This window comes from Mesoplodon mirus, assembly GCF_964341445.2.
Source record: "Mesoplodon mirus genome assembly, chromosome: 5".
Classification (NCBI taxonomy): domain Eukaryota; kingdom Metazoa; phylum Chordata; class Mammalia; order Artiodactyla; family Ziphiidae; genus Mesoplodon; species Mesoplodon mirus.
Genome location: NC_138980.1, coordinates 33985491 through 34004415, shown reverse-complemented (window position 1 = coordinate 34004415; position 18925 = coordinate 33985491). Strand labels below are relative to the sequence as shown.

Below are 18925 nucleotides of genomic sequence, written 5' to 3'. Positions count from 1 at the left end.
GTTTGTTTTCTATGTCTGTAAGTCTGGTTTGTACATATGTTCATTTGTATTATTTTTTAGATTCCACATGTAGTGGATATCATGAGACATTTGTCTTTCTGATTTACTTTGTATGATAATCTCTAGGTCCACGGATGTCGCTGCAAATGGCATTATTTCATTCATTTTTTATGGCTGAGTAGTATTCCATTTTATATATGTAGCATTTCTTTATCCATTCATCTGTCGGTGGACATTTAGATTGTTTGCATGTCTTGGCTATTGTCAACTATTAGAGCGCCGCTATTAGGGTGCTACTCTGAGCATAGGGGTTACATGTACCTTTTTTTTTTTTTTTGACGTGGACCGTTTTTAATGTTTTTATTGAAGTTGTTACAATATTGCTTCTGTTTTATGTTTTGGTTTTTTGGCTTGAGGCATGTGGGATCCTAGCTCCCCATCCAGGGATTGAACCGACACCCTGTACACTGGAAGGCAAAGTATTAACCACTGGACCACCAGGAAACTCCCTGCATGTACCTTTTTGAATTATGCTTTTGTCCAGATACATGCCCAGGAGTGGGATTACTGGATCATACGGTAGTTCTAGGTTTAGTTTTTGAAGGAACCTCCGTACTATTCTCCATAATGGCTGTACCAGTTTACATTCCCACCAACAGTGCAGGAGGGTTTCCTTCTCTCAACACCCTGTCCAGCATTTATTATTTGTAGACTTTTTAATGATGGCCATTCTGACTGGTGTGAGGTGATTCCTCATTGTTGTTTTGATTTGCGATATATGTATCTATACATATATATGTACATACATAGATATATATGTATTTATACCGTATGCAGATTAGGAACGATCCTGAACTGAATGATAATGTGATTATGGTATACCAGAAAAAAATGTATATATCATATTTTCTTTGTCTATTCATCCATCAAGGGACACTTAGGTTGTTTCCATGTCTTGGCTATTGTGAATAATGCTGCAGTGAACATGGGGGGTGCATATATGTCTTCAAGATAACCTGATTTCACTTCCTTTGGATATATACCCAGAAGTGGGACTGCTGAATCATATGGGAATTCTATTTTGAATTGTTTGAGGAACCGTCATGCTGTTTTCCATTGTGGCTGTATCTATATATGGTTTCTGTAGTGAATCTGTTCTTTTTCTAGTTTTATTTTTAACCGTCTAAAGTTATGGTCTTCCACAACAGTCTATGTCGTAACCAGAAATTGAACCCCTTTTATTATCTCTTTCATGTCTGTAGGATCTGTAGTGGTGTCCCCCTTCTCTTGTTTTTTTTTTTTAAAGGGAAGTTTATTTTTATTTATTTATTTACTTATTTATGGCTGCGTTGGGTCTTCATTGCTGCGTGCGGGCTTTCTTTAGTTGCAGCGAGCGGGGGCTGCTCTTCATTGCAGTATGTGGGCTTCTCATTGCGGTGGCTTCTCTTGTTGTGGAGCACGGGCTGTAGGGCGCGCAGGCTTCAGTAGCTGTGGCACGAGGGCTCAGTAGTTGTGGCGCACGGGCTTAGTTGCTCCGCAGCACGTGGGATCTTCCCGGACCAGGGCTCGAACCCGTGTCCCCTGCAGTGGCAGGTGGATTCTTAACCACTGCGCCACCAGGGAAGCCCCCGCTTCTCACGTTTGGTGTTAGTCATGTGTTTTCTCTTTAAAAACAAACAGACAGAAACGTTTGCTGTTGTTTTATCAAAGGACCAAAGGTTGGTTTGTATTTCATTCGTTTTCTGCTTCATGTTTGGCCTCCTTATTTTGTTATTTCTCCTGTTTTGGGTTGAACTTGCTGTTAATTCTCTAGTGTCTTAAGATGAAACCTGAGACCATGGATTTTAAACCTCTCTTCTTGGGAATACCCTGGCGGTGCAGTGGTTAGGACATGGCACTTTCACTTCGGGGCCCGGGTTAAATCCCTGGTCAGGGAACTAAGATCCTGCAAGCTGTGTGGTGCAGCCAAAAAATTAATGATAATAAATAAGTAAAATAAACCTTTCTTCTTTTCCAACCTATGCATAAAGCATAAGTGTTCCCCTCAATCCTGCTTTAGCAGGATCTTCAAATTTTGGTGTATTATAATCACCATCATTCAGTTCAAAGTAGTTCTTAATTTCCATATGGTTTCTATTTTAGCCTATGTTTATGTCAAGGAGTTAATTACCAAACATTGGGGGATTTCTTGTTGTTATCCTGTGATTGATCCTAGTTTGATTCCACTTTAGCCAGAGAACATGCTCTGCAGGAGATAAATTATTCTTAAACCTGCATTAGGGTACATAGTATTACCTACTGTGGTCATCGTTTCCTGTGCACTTGAGAAGAACCTGTGTTCTGCAGTTGCTGGGAGTAGTGTTCTGTGTATGTCCACTAGGCAAGTCTGCTGTTCATGTTGTTCCGATCTTAATGATCCTTCCTGATTTCTTCTGTCATTTATAGAGAGCTGTGCGATGGTGTCCATCTCCAACTATGAATATAGATTTGCCTATTTTTCAATTTTGTCCTCTCAGTTCTTGTTTTTAATATATTTTTAAAAATATTTATTTATTTATTTATTTATTTATTTATTTATTTGTGTATTTATTTATTTATTTATTTGGCTGCACCGGGTCTTAGTTGCAGCACATGGGATCTTTAGTTGTGGCATGCAGGATCTAGTTCCCTGACCGGGGATTGAGCAAGGGCCCACTGCATTGGGAGTGCGGAGTCTTTTTTTTTAAATGATTATTTTTTTAAAGAAATTTTTATTTATTTTTGGCTGCATTGGGTCTTCACTGAATGGAGTCTTCTTCATTCTTCCTCTTCCCCTCCTCTGGGACTCCACTGACAGACGTCAGGCCCTTTGTGTCCCACATCCCTTATGGTCTGTTTCATTTTCCCATTCTTATTACTGTTTACTTTCTTCACCTTGGACATTTCTCTTTTTTTTTTTTTGGTGGTACGCGGGCCTCTCACTGTTGCGGCCTCTCCCGTTGCGAAGTACAGGCTCGGACGCGCAGGCTCAGCGGCCATGGCTCACGGGCCCAGCCGCTCCGCGGCATGTGGGATCTTCCCGGACGGGGGCACGAACCCGTGTCCCCTGCATCGGCAGGCGGACTCTCAACCACTGCGCCACCAGGGAAGCCCCACCTTGGACATTTCTTATTGCCCTGTCTTCTCTTGTGTCCAGTCTACTGTTGCTCCTAGCTGCCAATATTTTCATTACAGATACTGTATTTTTCAGTGCTAGACTGTCAAATATAGATATGTTCCAACTCTGTTGAATTTTGCTATTTTTTTCTTATGTATTCATTTATTTTAATTTTTTTTTACATTGGAGTATAGTTAATTTTCAGTGTTGTGTTTTAGGTGTACAGCAAAGTGACTCAGTTATACATATATCAATTCTTTTCCCACTTCGAATATTACAGACTGTTGAGTAGAGTTCCTTGTGCTATACAGTAGGTCCTTGTTGGTTATCTATTTTATGTCTAGTAGTGTGTATTTGTTAATCCCAACCTCCTAATTTATCCCTCCCCCCACCTTTCCCCTTTGGTAACCATAAGTTTGGTTTCTAAGTCTGTGAGTCTGTTTCTGTTTTGTAAATAAGTTCATTTGTATCATTTTTTTTAGATTCCACATATAAGTGGTATCATAAGATATTAGTCTTTTCTGTCTGACTTCACTTAGTATGAGAATCTCTCGGTCCATCCATGTTGCTGCAAATGGCATTATTTCGTTTTTTTATGGCTGAGTAGTATTCCATTGCATGTATGTACTGCATCTTCTTTATGTATTCATCTGTCAGTGGACATTTAGGTTGCTTCTGTGTCTTGCCTATTGTGAATAGTGCTGCTATGAACATTGGGGTGCATGTATCTTTTTGAATTATGGTTTTCTCTGGATATATGGCCAGGTGTGGGATTGCTGAATCACATGGTAGCTCTCTTTTTAGTTGTTTAAGGAACCTCCATACTGTTGTCCATAGTGGCTGCACCAATTTTCATTCCCACTAACAGGGTGGGAGGGTTCCCTTTTCTCCACACCCTCCCCAGCATTTATTGTTTGTAGCCTTTTTAAAAAATTAATTAATTAAATTTATTTTCGGCTGCGTTGGGTCTTCATTGCTGTGCGCGGGCTGCTTCTTTAGTTACGGTGAGCGGGGGCTACTCTTCGGTGCGGTGTGTGGCAGTGGCTTACTGCAGTGGCTTCTGTTGTCGCGGAGCATGGGCTCTAGGCACGCAGGCTTCACTAGTTGTGGCACGCGGGCTCAGTAGTTGTGGCTCGTGGGCCCTAGAGCGCAGGCTCAGCAGTCGTGGCTTGCGGGCTGCGGAGTGCAGGCTCAGTAGTTGTGGCGCACGGGCTTCGTTGCTCCGCGGCATGTGGGATCTTCCCGGACCAGGGTTCAAACCCGTGTGCCCTGCATTGGCAGGCGGATTCTCAGCCACTGCGCCACCAGGGAAGTCCCTGTTTGTCGACTTTTTGATGATGGCTGTTCTGACTGATGTGAGGTAATACCTCGTATTATAGTTTAGATTTGCATTTCTCTAGCAGTTAGTGACGTTGAGCATCTTTTCATGTGCTTTTTGACCATCTGTATGTCTTCTCTGGAGAAAGGCCTATTTAGGTCTTCTGCCCATCTTTCGATTGGGTGTTTTACTTTTTTTGATATTGAGCTGCATGAGCTGTTTGTATATGTTGGAGATTAATCCCTTGTAGGTCGCATCGTCTGCAAATGTTTTTTCCCATTTCTTAGGTTGTCTTTTTGTTTTGTTTATGGTTTCCTTTGCAGTTCAAAAGCTTTTAAGTTTAGTTAGGTCCCATTTGTTTATTTTTGTTTTTATTTTCATTACCCTAGGAGGTGAATCCAAAAAGACATTGCTGCAATTTATATCAGAGAGTGTTCTGCTTGTTGAAATTATTATTACATCTATTTTGTCCATTTTTCTACTGTCTTGAATATATGAATTCTCTGATAACTCCAATTTCTTTTATTGTTTTTGACGTATAGTTGATTTACCGTGTTCTGTTAGTTTCAGGTATACAGCGAAGTGATGCAGTTACCTATGTATCTGTTCTTCTTCAGATTCTTTTCCATTATAGGTTATTACAGGATGTTGGATATAGTTTCCTGTGTTATCAGTAGGTCCTTGTTGTTTATTTTAGACATAGTAGTGTGTGTATGTTAATCCCATACTCCCAACTAATCCCTCCCCCCACACCTTTCCCCTTTGGTAACTGTAAGTTTGTTTTCTATGTCTGTGAGTCTGGTTTGTACATATGTTCATTTGTATTATTTTTTAGATTCCACATGTAGCGGATATCATGAGACATTTGTCTTTCTGATTTACTTTGTATGATAATCTCTAGGTCCACGGATGTCGCTGCAAATGGCATTATTTCATTCATTTTTTATGGCTGAGTAGTATTCCATTTTATATATGTAGCATTTCTTTATCCATTCATCTGTCGGTGGACATTTAGATTGTTTGCATGTCTTGGCTATTGTCAACTATTAGAGCGCCGCTATTAGGGTGCTACTCTGAGCATAGGGGTTACATGTACCTTTTTTTTTTTTTTTGACGTGGACCGTTTTTAATGTTTTTATTGAAGTTGTTACAATATTGCTTCTGTTTTATGTTTTGGTTTTTTGGCTTGAGGCATGTGGGATCCTAGCTCCCCATCCAGGGATTGAACCGACACCCTGTACACTGGAAGGCAAAGTATTAACCACTGGACCACCAGGAAACTCCCTGCATGTACCTTTTTGAATTATGCTTTTGTCCAGATACATGCCCAGGAGTGGGATTACTGGATCATACGGTAGTTCTAGGTTTAGTTTTTGAAGGAACCTCCGTACTATTCTCCATAATGGCTGTACCAGTTTACATTCCCACCAACAGTGCAGGAGGGTTTCCTTCTCTCAACACCCTGTCCAGCATTTATTATTTGTAGACTTTTTAATGATGGCCATTCTGACTGGTGTGAGGTGATTCCTCATTGTTGTTTTGATTTGCGATATATGTATCTATACATATATATGTACATATATAGATATATATGTATTTATACCGTATGCAGATTAGGAACGATCCTGAACTGAATGATAATGTGATTATGGTATACCAGAAAAAAATGTATATATCATATTTTCTTTGTCTATTCATCCATCAAGGGACACTTAGGTTGTTTCCATGTCTTGGCTATTGTGAATAATGCTGCAGTGAACATGGGGGGTGCATATATGTCTTCAAGATAACCTGATTTCACTTCCTTTGGATATATACCCAGAAGTGGGACTGCTGAATCATATGGGAATTCTATTTTGAATTGTTTGAGGAACCGTCATGCTGTTTTCCATTGTGGCTGTATCTATATATGGTTTCTGTAGTGAATCTGTTCTTTTTCTAGTTTTATTTTTAACCGTCTAAAGTTATGGTCTTCCACAACAGTCTATGTCGTAACCAGAAATTGAACCCCTTTTATTATCTCTTTCATGTCTGTAGGATCTGTAGTGGTGTCCCCCTTCTCTTGTTTTTTTTTTTTAAAGGGAAGTTTATTTTTATTTATTTATTTACTTATTTATGGCTGCGTTGGGTCTTCATTGCTGCGTGCGGGCTTTCTTTAGTTGCAGCGAGCGGGGGCTGCTCTTCATTGCAGTATGTGGGCTTCTCATTGCGGTGGCTTCTCTTGTTGTGGAGCACGGGCTGTAGGGCGCGCAGGCTTCAGTAGCTGTGGCACGAGGGCTCAGTAGTTGTGGCGCACGGGCTTAGTTGCTCCGCAGCACGTGGGATCTTCCCGGACCAGGGCTCGAACCCGTGTCCCCTGCAGTGGCAGGTGGATTCTTAACCACTGCGCCACCAGGGAAGCCCCCGCTTCTCACGTTTGGTGTTAGTCATGTGTTTTCTCTTTAAAAACAAACAGACAGAAACGTTTGCTGTTGTTTTATCAAAGGACCAAAGGTTGGTTTGTATTTCATTCGTTTTCTGCTTCATGTTTGGCCTCCTTATTTTGTTATTTCTCCTGTTTTGGGTTGAACTTGCTGTTAATTCTCTAGTGTCTTAAGATGAAACCTGAGACCATGGATTTTAAACCTCTCTTCTTGGGAATACCCTGGCGGTGCAGTGGTTAGGACATGGCACTTTCACTTCGGGGCCCGGGTTAAATCCCTGGTCAGGGAACTAAGATCCTGCAAGCTGTGTGGCGCAGCCAAAAAATTAATGATAATAAATAAGTAAAATAAACCTTTCTTCTTTTCCAACCTATGCATAAAGCATAAGTGTTCCCCTCAATCCTGCTTTAGCAGGATCTTCAAATTTTGGTGTATTATAATCACCATCATTCAGTTCAAAGTAGTTCTTAATTTCCATATGGTTTCTATTTTAGCCTATGTTTATGTCAAGGAGTTAATTACCAAACATTGGGGGATTTCTTGTTGTTATCCTGTGATTGATCCTAGTTTGATTCCACTTTAGCCAGAGAACATGCTCTGCAGGAGATAAATTATTCTTAAACCTGCATTAGGGTACATAGTATTACCTACTGTGGTCATCGTTTCCTGTGCACTTGAGAAGAACCTGTGTTCTGCAGTTGCTGGGAGTAGTGTTCTGTGTATGTCCACTAGGCAAGTCTGCTGTTCATGTTGTTCCGATCTTAATGATCCTTCCTGATTTCTTCTGTCATTTATAGAGAGCTGTGCGATGGTGTCCATCTCCAACTATGAATATAGATTTGCCTATTTTTCAATTTTGTCCTCTCAGTTCTTGTTTTTAATATATTTTTTTAAATATTTATTTATTCATTCATTCATTCATTCATTCATTCATTCATTTAGCTGCACCGGGTCTTAGTTGCAGCACATGGGATCTTTAGTTGTGGCATGCAGGATCTAGTTCCCTGACCGGGGATTGAGCAAGGGCCCACTGCATTGGGAGTGCGGAGTCTTTTTTTTTAAATGATTATTTTTTTAAAGAAATTTTTATTTATTTTTGGCTGCATTGGGTCTTCACTGAATGGAGTCTTCTTCATTCTTCCTCTTCCCCTCCTCTGGGACTCCACTGACAGACGTCAGGCCCTTTGTGTCCCACATCCCTTATGGTCTGTTTCATTTTCCCATTCTTATTACTGTTTACTTTCTTCACCTTGGACATTTCTCTTTTTTTTTTTTTGGTGGTACGCGGGCCTCTCACTGTTGCGGCCTCTCCTGTTGCGAAGTACAGGCTCGGACGCGCAGGCTCAGCGGCCATGGCTCACGGGCCCAGCCGCTCCGCGGCATGTGGGATCTTCCCGGACGGGGGCACGAACCCGTGTCCCCTGCATCGGCAGGCGGACTCTCAACCACTGCGCCACCAGGGAAGCCCCACCTTGGACATTTCTTATTGCCCTGTCTTCTCTTGTGTCCAGTCTACTGTTGCTCCTAGCTGCCAATATTTTCATTACAGATACTGTATTTTTCAGTGCTAGACTGTCAAATATAGATATGTTCCAACTCTGTTGAATTTTGCTATTTTTTTCTTATGTATTCATTTATTTTAATTTTTTTTTACATTGGAGTATAGTTAATTTTCAGTGTTGTGTTTTAGGTGTACAGCAAAGTGACTCAGTTATACATATATCAATTCTTTTCCCACTTCGAATATTACAGACTGTTGAGTAGAGTTCCTTGTGCTATACAGTAGGTCCTTGTTGGTTATCTATTTTATGTCTAGTAGTGTGTATTTGTTAATCCCAACCTCCTAATTTATCCCTCCCCCCACCTTTCCCCTTTGGTAACCATAAGTTTGGTTTCTAAGTCTGTGAGTCTGTTTCTGTTTTGTAAATAAGTTCATTTGTATCATTTTTTTTAGATTCCACATATAAGTGGTATCATAAGATATTAGTCTTTTCTGTCTGACTTCACTTAGTATGAGAATCTCTCGGTCCATCCATGTTGCTGCAAATGGCATTATTTCGTTTTTTTATGGCTGAGTAGTATTCCATTGCATGTATGTACTGCATCTTCTTTATGTATTCATCTGTCAGTGGACATTTAGGTTGCTTCTGTGTCTTGCCTATTGTGAATAGTGCTGCTATGAACATTGGGGTGCATGTATCTTTTTGAATTATGGTTTTCTCTGGATATATGGCCAGGTGTGGGATTGCTGAATCACATGGTAGCTCTCTTTTTAGTTGTTTAAGGAACCTCCATACTGTTGTCCATAGTGGCTGCACCAATTTTCATTCCCACTAACAGGGTGGGAGGGTTCCCTTTTCTCCACACCCTCCCCAGCATTTATTGTTTGTAGCCTTTTTAAAAAATTAATTAATTAAATTTATTTTCGGCTGCGTTGGGTCTTCATTGCTGTGCGCGGGCTGCTTCTTTAGTTACGGTGAGCGGGGGCTACTCTTCGGTGCGGTGTGTGGCAGTGGCTTACTGCAGTGGCTTCTGTTGTCGCGGAGCATGGGCTCTAGGCACGCAGGCTTCACTAGTTGTGGCACGCGGGCTCAGTAGTTGTGGCTCGTGGGCCCTAGAGCGCAGGCTCAGCAGTCGTGGCTTGCGGGCTGTGGAGTGCAGGCTCAGTAGTTGTGGCGCACGGGCTTCGTTGCTCCGCGGCATGTGGGATCTTCCCGGACCAGGGTTCAAACCCGTGTGCCCTGCATTGGCAGGCGGATTCTCAGCCACTGCGCCACCAGGGAAGTCCCTGTTTGTCGACTTTTTGATGATGGCTGTTCTGACTGATGTGAGGTAATACCTCGTATTATAGTTTAGATTTGCATTTCTCTAGCAGTTAGTGACGTTGAGCATCTTTTCATGTGCTTTTTGACCATCTGTATGTCTTCTCTGGAGAAAGGCCTATTTAGGTCTTCTGCCCATCTTTCGATTGGGTGTTTTACTTTTTTTGATATTGAGCTGCATGAGCTGTTTGTATATGTTGGAGATTAATCCCTTGTAGGTCGCATCGTCTGCAAATGTTTTTTCCCATTTCTTAGGTTGTCTTTTTGTTTTGTTTATGGTTTCCTTTGCAGTTCAAAAGCTTTTAAGTTTAGTTAGGTCCCATTTGTTTATTTTTGTTTTTATTTTCATTACCCTAGGAGGTGAATCCAAAAAGACATTGCTGCAATTTATATCAGAGAGTGTTCTGCTTGTTGAAATTATTATTACATCTATTTTGTCCATTTTTCTACTGTCTTGAATATATGAATTCTCTGATAACTCCAATTTCTTTTATTGTTTTTGACGTATAGTTGATTTACCGTGTTCTGTTAGTTTCAGGTATACAGCGAAGTGATGCAGTTACCTATGTATCTGTTCTTCTTCAGATTCTTTTCCATTATAGGTTATTACAGGATGTTGGATATAGTTTCCTGTGTTATCAGTAGGTCCTTGTTGTTTATTTTAGACATAGTAGTGTGTGTATGTTAATCCCATACTCCCAACTAATCCCTCCCCCCACACCTTTCCCCTTTGGTAACTGTAAGTTTGTTTTCTATGTCTGTGAGTCTGGTTTGTACATATGTTCATTTGTATTATTTTTTAGATTCCACATGTAGCGGATATCATGAGACATTTGTCTTTCTGATTTACTTTGTATGATAATCTCTAGGTCCACGGATGTCGCTGCAAATGGCATTATTTCATTCATTTTTTATGGCTGAGTAGTATTCCATTTTATATATGTAGCATTTCTTTATCCATTCATCTGTCGGTGGACATTTAGATTGTTTGCATGTCTTGGCTATTGTCAACTATTAGAGCGCCGCTATTAGAGTGCTACTCTGAGCATAGGGGTTACATGTACCTTTTTTTTTTTTTTTGACGTGGACCGTTTTTAATGTTTTTATTGAAGTTGTTACAATATTGCTTCTGTTTTATGTTTTGGTTTTTTGGCTTGAGGCATGTGGGATCCTAGCTCCCCATCCAGGGATTGAACCGACACCCTGTACACTGGAAGGCAAAGTATTAACCACTGGACCACCAGGAAACTCCCTGCATGTACCTTTTTGAATTATGCTTTTGTCCAGATACATGCCCAGGAGTGGGATTACTGGATCATACGGTAGTTCTAGGTTTAGTTTTTGAAGGAACCTCCGTACTATTCTCCATAATGGCTGTACCAGTTTACATTCCCACCAACAGTGCAGGAGGGTTTCCTTCTCTCAACACCCTGTCCAGCATTTATTATTTGTAGACTTTTTAATGATGGCCATTCTGACTGGTGTGAGGTGATTCCTCATTGTTGTTTTGATTTGCGATATATGTATCTATACATATATATGTACATACATAGATATATATGTATTTATACCGTATGCAGATTAGGAACGATCCTGAACTGAATGATAATGTGATTATGGTATACCAGAAAAAAATGTATATATCATATTTTCTTTGTCTATTCATCCATCAAGGGACACTTAGGTTGTTTCCATGTCTTGGCTATTGTGAATAATGCTGCAGTGAACATGGGGGGTGCATATATGTCTTCAAGATAACCTGATTTCACTTCCTTTGGATATATACCCAGAAGTGGGACTGCTGAATCATATGGGAATTCTATTTTGAATTGTTTGAGGAACCGTCATGCTGTTTTCCATTGTGGCTGTATCTATATATGGTTTCTGTAGTGAATCTGTTCTTTTTCTAGTTTTATTTTTAACCGTCTAAAGTTATGGTCTTCCACAACAGTCTATGTCGTAACCAGAAATTGAACCCCTTTTATTATCTCTTTCATGTCTGTAGGATCTGTAGTGGTGTCCCCCTTCTCTTGTTTTTTTTTTTTAAAGGGAAGTTTATTTTTATTTATTTATTTACTTATTTATGGCTGCGTTGGGTCTTCATTGCTGCGTGCGGGCTTTCTTTAGTTGCAGCGAGCGGGGGCTGCTCTTCATTGCAGTATGTGGGCTTCTCATTGCGGTGGCTTCTCTTGTTGTGGAGCACGGGCTGTAGGGCGCGCAGGCTTCAGTAGCTGTGGCACGAGGGCTCAGTAGTTGTGGCGCACGGGCTTAGTTGCTCCGCAGCACGTGGGATCTTCCCGGACCAGGGCTCGAACCCGTGTCCCCTGCAGTGGCAGGTGGATTCTTAACCACTGCGCCACCAGGGAAGCCCCCGCTTCTCACGTTTGGTGTTAGTCATGTGTTTTCTCTTTAAAAACAAACAGACAGAAACGTTTGCTGTTGTTTTATCAAAGGACCAAAGGTTGGTTTGTATTTCATTCGTTTTCTGCTTCATGTTTGGCCTCCTTATTTTGTTATTTCTCCTGTTTTGGGTTGAACTTGCTGTTAATTCTCTAGTGTCTTAAGATGAAACCTGAGACCATGGATTTTAAACCTCTCTTCTTGGGAATACCCTGGCGGTGCAGTGGTTAGGACATGGCACTTTCACTTCGGGGCCCGGGTTAAATCCCTGGTCAGGGAACTAAGATCCTGCAAGCTGTGTGGTGCAGCCAAAAAATTAATGATAATAAATAAGTAAAATAAACCTTTCTTCTTTTCCAACCTATGCATAAAGCATAAGTGTTCCCCTCAATCCTGCTTTAGCAGGATCTTCAAATTTTGGTGTATTATAATCACCATCATTCAGTTCAAAGTAGTTCTTAATTTCCATATGGTTTCTATTTTAGCCTATGTTTATGTCAAGGAGTTAATTACCAAACATTGGGGGATTTCTTGTTGTTATCCTGTGATTGATCCTAGTTTGATTCCACTTTAGCCAGAGAACATGCTCTGCAGGAGATAAATTATTCTTAAACCTGCATTAGGGTACATAGTATTACCTACTGTGGTCATCATTTCCTGTGCACTTGAGAAGAACCTGTGTTCTGCAGTTGCTGGGAGTAGTGTTCTGTGTATGTCCACTAGGCAAGTCTGCTGTTCATGTTGTTCCGATCTTAATGATCCTTCCTGATTTCTTCTGTCATTTATAGAGAGCTGTGCGATGGTGTCCATCTCCAACTATGAATATAGATTTGCCTATTTTTCAATTTTGTCCTCTCAGTTCTTGTTTTTAATATATTTTTAAAAATATTTATTTATTTATTTATTTATTTATTTATTTATTTGTGTATTTATTTATTTATTTATTTGGCTGCACCGGGTCTTAGTTGCAGCACATGGGATCTTTAGTTGTGGCATGCAGGATCTAGTTCCCTGACCGGGGATTGAGCAAGGGCCCACTGCATTGGGAGTGCGGAGTCTTTTTTTTTAAATGATTATTTTTTTAAAGAAATTTTTATTTATTTTTGGCTGCATTGGGTCTTCACTGAATGGAGTCTTCTTCATTCTTCCTCTTCCCCTCCTCTGGGACTCCACTGACAGACGTCAGGCCCTTTGTGTCCCACATCCCTTATGGTCTGTTTCATTTTCCCATTCTTATTACTGTTTACTTTCTTCACCTTGGACATTTCTCTTTTTTTTTTTTTGGTGGTACGCGGGCCTCTCACTGTTGCGGCCTCTCCCGTTGCGAAGTACAGGCTCGGACGCGCAGGCTCAGCGGCCATGGCTCACGGGCCCAGCCGCTCCGCGGCATGTGGGATCTTCCCGGACGGGGGCACGAACCCGTGTCCCCTGCATCGGCAGGCGGACTCTCAACCACTGCGCCACCAGGGAAGCCCCACCTTGGACATTTCTTATTGCCCTGTCTTCTCTTGTGTCCAGTCTACTGTTGCTCCTAGCTGCCAATATTTTCATTACAGATACTGTATTTTTCAGTGCTAGACTGTCAAATATAGATATGTTCCAACTCTGTTGAATTTTGCTATTTTTTTCTTATGTATTCATTTATTTTAATTTTTTTTTACATTGGAGTATAGTTAATTTTCAGTGTTGTGTTTTAGGTGTACAGCAAAGTGACTCAGTTATACATATATCAATTCTTTTCCCACTTCGAATATTACAGACTGTTGAGTAGAGTTCCTTGTGCTATACAGTAGGTCCTTGTTGGTTATCTATTTTATGTCTAGTAGTGTGTATTTGTTAATCCCAACCTCCTAATTTATCCCTCCCCCCACCTTTCCCCTTTGGTAACCATAAGTTTGGTTTCTAAGTCTGTGAGTCTGTTTCTGTTTTGTAAATAAGTTCATTTGTATCATTTTTTTTAGATTCCACATATAAGTGGTATCATAAGATATTAGTCTTTTCTGTCTGACTTCACTTAGTATGAGAATCTCTCGGTCCATCCATGTTGCTGCAAATGGCATTATTTCGTTTTTTTATGGCTGAGTAGTATTCCATTGCATGTATGTACTGCATCTTCTTTATGTATTCATCTGTCAGTGGACATTTAGGTTGCTTCTGTGTCTTGCCTATTGTGAATAGTGCTGCTATGAACATTGGGGTGCATGTATCTTTTTGAATTATGGTTTTCTCTGGATATATGGCCAGGTGTGGGATTGCTGAATCACATGGTAGCTCTCTTTTTAGTTGTTTAAGGAACCTCCATACTGTTGTCCATAGTGGCTGCACCAATTTTCATTCCCACTAACAGGGTGGGAGGGTTCCCTTTTCTCCACACCCTCCCCAGCATTTATTGTTTGTAGCCTTTTTAAAAAATTAATTAATTAAATTTATTTTCGGCTGCGTTGGGTCTTCATTGCTGTGCGCGGGCTGCTTCTTTAGTTACGGTGAGCGGGGGCTACTCTTCGGTGCGGTGTGTGGCAGTGGCTTACTGCAGTGGCTTCTGTTGTCGCGGAGCATGGGCTCTAGGCACGCAGGCTTCACTAGTTGTGGCACGCGGGCTCAGTAGTTGTGGCTCGTGGGCCCTAGAGCGCAGGCTCAGCAGTCGTGGCTTGCGGGCTGTGGAGTGCAGGCTCAGTAGTTGTGGCGCACGGGCTTCGTTGCTCCGCGGCATGTGGGATCTTCCCGGACCAGGGTTCAAACCCGTGTGCCCTGCATTGGCAGGCGGATTCTCAGCCACTGCGCCACCAGGGAAGTCCCTGTTTGTCGACTTTTTGATGATGGCTGTTCTGACTGATGTGAGGTAATACCTCGTATTATAGTTTAGATTTGCATTTCTCTAGCAGTTAGTGACGTTGAGCATCTTTTCATGTGCTTTTTGACCATCTGTATGTCTTCTCTGGAGAAAGGCCTATTTAGGTCTTCTGCCCATCTTTCGATTGGGTGTTTTACTTTTTTTGATATTGAGCTGCATGAGCTGTTTGTATATGTTGGAGATTAATCCCTTGTAGGTCGCATCGTCTGCAAATGTTTTTTCCCATTTCTTAGGTTGTCTTTTTGTTTTGTTTATGGTTTCCTTTGCAGTTCAAAAGCTTTTAAGTTTAGTTAGGTCCCATTTGTTTATTTTTGTTTTTATTTTCATTACCCTAGGAGGTGAATCCAAAAAGACATTGCTGCAATTTATATCAGAGAGTGTTCTGCTTGTTGAAATTATTATTACATCTATTTTGTCCATTTTTCTACTGTCTTGAATATATGAATTCTCTGATAACTCCAATTTCTTTTATTGTTTTTGACGTATAGTTGATTTACCGTGTTCTGTTAGTTTCAGGTATACAGCGAAGTGATGCAGTTACCTATGTATCTGTTCTTCTTCAGATTCTTTTCCATTATAGGTTATTACAGGATGTTGGATATAGTTTCCTGTGTTATCAGTAGGTCCTTGTTGTTTATTTTAGACATAGTAGTGTGTGTATGTTAATCCCATACTCCCAACTAATCCCTCCCCCCACACCTTTCCCCTTTGGTAACTGTAAGTTTGTTTTCTATGTCTGTGAGTCTGGTTTGTACATATGTTCATTTGTATTATTTTTTAGATTCCACATGTAGCGGATATCATGAGACATTTGTCTTTCTGATTTACTTTGTATGATAATCTCTAGGTCCACGGATGTCGCTGCAAATGGCATTATTTCATTCTTTTTTTATGGCTGAGTAGTATTCCATTTTATATATGTAGCATTTCTTTATCCATTCATCTGTCGGTGGACATTTAGATTGTTTGCATGTCTTGGCTATTGTCAACTATTAGAGCGCCGCTATTAGAGTGCTACTCTGAGCATAGGGGTTACATGTACCTTTTTTTTTTTTTTTTGACGTGGACCGTTTTTAATGTTTTTATTGAAGTTGTTACAATATTGCTTCTGTTTTATGTTTTGGTTTTTTGGCTTGAGGCATGTGGGATCCTAGCTCCCCAACCGGGGATTGAACCCGCACCCCGTACACTGGAAGGCAAAGGCTTAACCAGTGGACCACCAGGAAAGTCCCTGCATGTACCTTTTTGAATTATGCTTTTGTCCAAATATATGCCCAGGTGTGGGATTGCTGGATCTTATGGTAGTTCTATTTTTAGTTTTTTAAGGAACCTCCATACTGTTCTGTCTAATGGCTGTACCAATTTACATTCCCATCAACAGTGCAGGAGGCTTCCCTTTTCTCCACACCCTCTCCAGCATTTATTATTTGTAGACTTTTTTTTTTTTTTTTTTTTGTCTGTACGCTGGCCTCTCACTGTTGTGGCCTCTCCCGTTGCGGAGCACATGCTCCGGATGTGCAGGCTCAGCGGCCATGGCTTACAGGCCCAGCCGCTCCGCGCCATATGGGATCTTCCCGTCCCGGGGCACGAACCCGTGTCCCCTGCATCGGCAGGCGGACTCTCAACCACTGCGCCACCAGGGAAGCCCCTATTTGTAGACTTTTTAATGATAGCCCTTCTGACTGGTGTGACGTGGTATCTCACTGTAGTTTTGATTTTCATTTCTGTAATAATTGGTGATGTTGAGCATCTTTTCATGTGCCTATTGGCCATCTGTATATTTTCTTTGGAGAAATGGTTGTTTAGATCTTCTGCTCAATTTTTGATTGGGTTTTGGGTTTTGTTTTTTGTTTTTAATATTTATTTCTTCATTTGCCTGCACCAGGTGTTAGTTGTGGCACATTGGGTCTTTGTTGCTGCGTGTGGGATCTTTTTTTTTTTTTTTTTTAGTTGCTGCATGCATGGTCCTATAGTTGTGGCATGCAGAATGTAGTTCCGACCAGGGATTGAACTTAGACCCTCTGCCTTGGGGTGCAGAGTCTTAACCACTGGACCACCAGGGAAGTCCTGGGTTGTTTTTTTGATATTGAGCCTGCATGAGCTGTTTGTGTATTTTTGAAATTAATCACTTGTTGGTCACATTGTTTACAAATATTTTCTCCTAGTCTGTAGGTTGTCCTTTCATTTTGTTTATGGTTTGTTTTGCTGTGCTAAAGCTGTTACGTTTAGTTAATTCCCATTTGTTTATTTTTGCTTTTGTTTTCATTAATCTAGGGGGTGGACCCAAAAAGATACTGCTGTGATTCATGTCACAGAGTGCTCTATGTTTTCCTGTAGGGGTTTTATAGTATCTGGTCTTATATTCAGGTGTTAATCCATTTTGAGTTTATTTTGTATATGATGTTAGAGAATGTTCTAATTTCATTCTTTTACATTTAGCTGTCCAGTCTTCCCAGCACCACTTAGTGAAGAGAGTGTCTTTTCTCCACGGTATATCTTTGTCTCATAGATTGACAGTGAGTACGTGGGTTTATTTCTGGGCTTTCTGTGCTGTTCCAGTGCTCTATATGTGTGTTGTTGTGCCAGTACCATACTGTTTTGATGACTGTAGCTTTGTAATACAGTCTGAAGTCACGGAGAGTGTTCTGACTTCAGCTCTTCTTTCTCGAGATTGTTCTGGCTATTTGGGATTGTGTTTCAATATGAATTTAACATTTTTTTGTTCTAGTTTTGTGGAAAATGCCATTGGTAATTTGATATAGATTGCATTGAATCTGTAGATTGCCTTGGGTAGTATGGTCATTTTAACAATATTGATTCTTCCAATCTAGGAACATGGTATATCTTTCCATATGTTTGTGTCATCTTCAATTTCTTTCATCAGCATCTCATAGTTTTCTGCGTACAGGTCTTTTGCCTCCTTAGGTAGGTTTATTCTTAGGTATTTTACTTTTTTTGATGCAGTGGTACATGGGTTTCCATAATTTTTCTTATTTCATTGTTAGTGTATAGAAATGCAAGAGATTTCTGTATATTAATTTTGTATCCTGCAACTTTACCAAATTCATTGGTGAACTCTAGTAGTTCTTTGGTAGCATTTTGAGGATTTTCTGTGTATAATATCATGTCATCTGCAAATAGTGACAATTTTTATTCTTTTCCAATTTGGATCCCTTTTATTTCTTCTTCTCTGATTGCTGTAGCTAGGACTTCCAAAACTATGTTGAATAAGAGTAAGAATGGGAGTCCTTGTCTTGTTCCTGATCTTAGAGGAACTGCTTTCAGCTTTTCACCCATGAGTATCATGTTAGCTGTAGGTTTGTCTTATATGGCCTTTATTTTGTTGAGGTATGCGATAACTCCAATTTCTGAAGTACATGTGGATCAGTTTCCGTTTTCTCTCTTGCTTTGTAATTTTTGAGTTCCTGTAGGACATCATCATGACAGCTGGTAGAGGCTCATACTGTCGTCTTTCTCCAGAGGGTGAGTTGCATGTTCCTTTTGGCAGGTGACTGTGACCCTACATAGCTACACGTCTTGGGAGTGGGACGCAGATGTCTCTGGGGCTATTCTGACAACCCCACCATCTTGTTGCCAGGCTTTGCTCCTACTCATGCCCACCCGCCATGGGTGCCCCAGCTGTGCCCTCATCTGACACCATCTGTCATCCTGTCCTGAGGCGGCAGCCTTGAACTGCAGTGGCCCCCAGGACAGACTGCTCTGGGGGCTACAGTGGAAGGCCTGGCCCCCGACCCCGTGGATCCCTCAGTTGGGGTCTGCCTGCAGTGTGGCTGGTCTCAGGAGGTGACACAGCCTGAGGGCCAGAGTGGGTCTCGGCAGCCAGCCCATTCCTGGGTCCGGATCGTCCCTGCCTTGGGACAGTAAAATGTCACATCCTCCTTTGGGCCACCTTGGGCGTAAATTGTTACTTGTACCCAAGAGTTCTCACTGCACAGATGGAGGGGCCAGGGGTGG

The 18925-nt window shown here is 41.1% G+C and overlaps 1 long non-coding RNA gene across 1 annotated transcript in view; it reads right to left on the bottom strand.

Annotated features, from left to right (window-relative positions):
* Positions 1–16273, bottom strand: part of LOC309804261 — a 39485-nt gene extending 23212 nt beyond the window's left edge. The window contains exons 1-2 of the long non-coding RNA XR_014294105.1: positions 12311–16273; positions 1869–7181 (exon numbers count right to left, since the gene is read on the bottom strand). This is a non-coding gene — a long non-coding RNA (uncharacterized lncRNA). The remainder of the gene's footprint in view (positions 1–1868; positions 7182–12310) is intronic.
* Between the last annotated feature and the right edge of the window lie 2652 nt (positions 16274–18925).